Source organism: Nomascus leucogenys, chromosome 14 (assembly GCF_006542625.1).
Source record: "Nomascus leucogenys isolate Asia chromosome 14, Asia_NLE_v1, whole genome shotgun sequence".
Lineage (NCBI taxonomy): Eukaryota > Metazoa > Chordata > Mammalia > Primates > Hylobatidae > Nomascus > Nomascus leucogenys.
In genome coordinates this window covers 52,800,315-52,803,361 of record NC_044394.1, presented here as the reverse complement: position 1 = coordinate 52,803,361, position 3,047 = coordinate 52,800,315, and the positions used below count along the sequence as shown (strand labels likewise).

Below are 3,047 nucleotides of genomic sequence, written 5' to 3'. Positions count from 1 at the left end.
GTGCCCACCACTGTGCCCGGCTAAATTTTTATATTTTTAGTAGAGACGGGGTTTCACCGTGGTCTCGATCCCCTGACCTCGTGATCCACCCGCCTCAGCCTCCCAAAGTGCTGGGATTACAGGCGTGAGCCACCACGCCCGGCCTGGAAAAATATTATTTTTAAAAAAGTAGTAATGCGTGGGACAACTAGCAATTCTACTGTCAGACATCTTAACCTCTGAATTGTGCCCTTTCTTCATTCAACCAACTCTCTATTTGAGGTCAGTAATCCCTTAACCCTCCCTTTGTTCTTCATCATCACTCACTGGCTGTTTTGGCTACTATCCCTTCCTTCCCTCTCATGCTGTGAAAACTCCCTTAGGATTGCTGAGTGACGACTTGCTGTTGATCCTGGAGTTTTCATTTTTCTTTTACTTTGAGTCCCCACAGATGTGGAGGGTGATTTCTAAGAGTGGGAAGGTGGTTCCATCCTCCCGGCTGCCTGGTTCTCCCTAGCTTTCCCAGGGCTGTGGAGCACGGAGGTCGCAGGGAGGAAAGACAACGTAAAGCAACAAATATAACCAGAAAAGGGCAGTTTCATCATTTTGTTTTTCATAAATTCCCCCCAAAATAGGATGATCACACCCTCATTATTAAATGTGGTCTAATTTTTAAAAGAAAATTTATCTTATATTAGTAACTATTTCCTAAAATGTCGAAGTTAATATTTAAACCCTGTTAAGTGTTCTTGTTGTTGTATTGACTGCACTATACTTATCCCAATTGCTGGGATTACACGAAAGGATAAAAACAGCTATGAATATTATATAATATTTAATGATACCTAATTTCTTATAGAACTATGAGGTCATTAAATACTTTGTTCCTTTTTTAATTGAGGCTTTCAGGTACAGACTAGAAAACTTGCTAGACAAATTCTAAAAGAGCTGTTACCAAATACTTTGTATAATGCTTTTCACTGGGAACTTTGTATCAGAGCGTAGAGACAGTTAGAGATAAGTGCTCCTGATAGATTTGGGGCGAATGGAGAGAAGGGAACTGAAACTTGTTAAAAATCTGCAACATGCTGCCAGGCGCGGTGGCTCATGCTTGTAATCCCAGCACTTTGGGAGGCTGAGGTGGGCGGATCACGAGGTCAGGAGATCGAGACCACGGTGAAACCACGCTTCTACTAAAAATACAAAAAAATTAGCCGGGCGTGGTGGCGGGCGCCTGTAGTCCCAGCTACTCAGAGAGGCTGAGGCAGGAGAATGGCGTGAACCCGGGAGGCAGAGCTTGCAGTGAGCCGAGATTGCGCCACTGCACTCCAGCCTGGGCCACAGAGCGAGGCTCCGTCTCAAAAATCTGCAACATGCTATGCACTATACGTACGTCATGCTTTACAGACACTGTCTTGTTTAACTGTATTGTAAGCTAGGTATTGTTATTTCTATTTTGTACACAAGTAAATTGTCCAAATTTTATAGCTGGTAACTTTGATTCAAATCTTCATGCTTTTCAATATGGCAAACTGCTATATCAATAATGTTAATTTGTCTTTCTAATACATATCTTTTGTTCAAATTCAAGCCCATTAGATCCTTTTGTTAAATGAACAAATTATGTTAACAATTTTAAGGAATAATAGTATCAACTAGTAGAATTTCCAGATATTGGGATAAGTGGCTTTTTCATATAAGAAGTCAATAATGTCAAGTTAAGAAAATAAACCTTCAAAGACAATCAGAGCTTTACATGTCATAGAAGAATCTGAGTAATAACCTTCCCGTGTAGGAAATAGTCATGTTTTCAATCTTTAACATGGCCAGACTAAAAATATATCTATCATTGATTAAGTTCCTGATTTATTCTTCACATGCCACAGTAGAGTCTCTAAATATGATTGGCACCTAAGTTGACCTTTTCTGGCCCTGAAATAGATTTTCAGGTTTAGAAAAAAAATAGGGTGACTATGTCTGGAAAAGTTCAGGTCCGGGTTCATATCACAACTGGATGAAGCCGCAGATTAGGATTTCCTACTTTTGAGCCTCAGCTTTTGTTAAGCTTGTTGCACTTAACGCATGGGCCTTTTACCCTGCTGGGTGAGTCAAAGATGATCTATGCCAGGGCTCTCACTCATACCAGTTTTTTTTTTTTTCTCATCCCCTCAATATCCTCTGGAGTTGGAGAGGTTTTCCTATTATCTCCTCAAAACCACTGAGTTATTAAACTGCTGAATTCTGACTAAAGCCACTAAACCCAGGCAATACCCAGCAGGAGATAAGAGATTTATTTGGTGGAAAAATTGAACCAATGAGTCTCTAGACTCTAGGACTCTGGACACAATAGAGGACAGTGGGACTAAGAGGAAGTCTGCACTGTGACCTGCAAAACATGTGCCCCTGTCCAATAGCCCCACTGTCACCCAGACAAAATTCCTACAGCACTCCCCAAAGAAAACCTCCCAGCACCTCTGAAGCCAACATTGTTGGTGTTCCTCTACCAACCTCACCATCTGCAGGTCTTTCAGATTGCCTTTATCATATCAGGGAACCTGTCCCCAAGCCTTTGTGTGCTTTTGCTTCTAAGAGCTGGCACCTGGGACTCTATTTGAAGGGCTCTTTTGCTACTGGAGCCTCTTTGTCCTGTATGCCAAAGAGAGAACTAAAGATGTCTGAGAGTTATCCTTCTCCTCAGGCGACACTTAACCAGTGACTGACTCAAGAGGGTGTGTGAGAGCCTAGCTCATATATCCTACCCCACAGTTTCCCTGTAGCTTTGGACTGGAGTTGAGATTTTGCCTGGAATCTTACTCTTCCTTGCCTTCTTCCTCTTGTCTGCCATGCTAATCCCACTCTTAACAATATCACAAGGCTGTTTGCTTAATAGATCACTTTCATAATAATTGTCTCTTAGCACTTGCTTTTGGAGAACTTAATCCAAGATGACACCCAATCACTATACAGAAAAACATCAAACACACAGACTTTTCTATATGTTATCTAGTGCCTCAGTCCCAAATATATATGTACACCCAGGAATCACCAAGCATCTTCCGAAGAAAGCT

General features: G+C 41.6%; 1 non-coding gene across 1 annotated transcript; it reads right to left on the bottom strand.

The window, feature by feature from the left end:
- Nucleotides 1-876: 876 nt before the first annotated feature.
- On the bottom strand, nucleotides 877-936 carry LOC115838445. The gene has a single exon (XR_004033472.1). It is a non-coding gene; the product is annotated as a U7 small nuclear RNA (small nuclear RNA).
- Nucleotides 937-3,047: the final 2,111 nt, after the last annotated feature.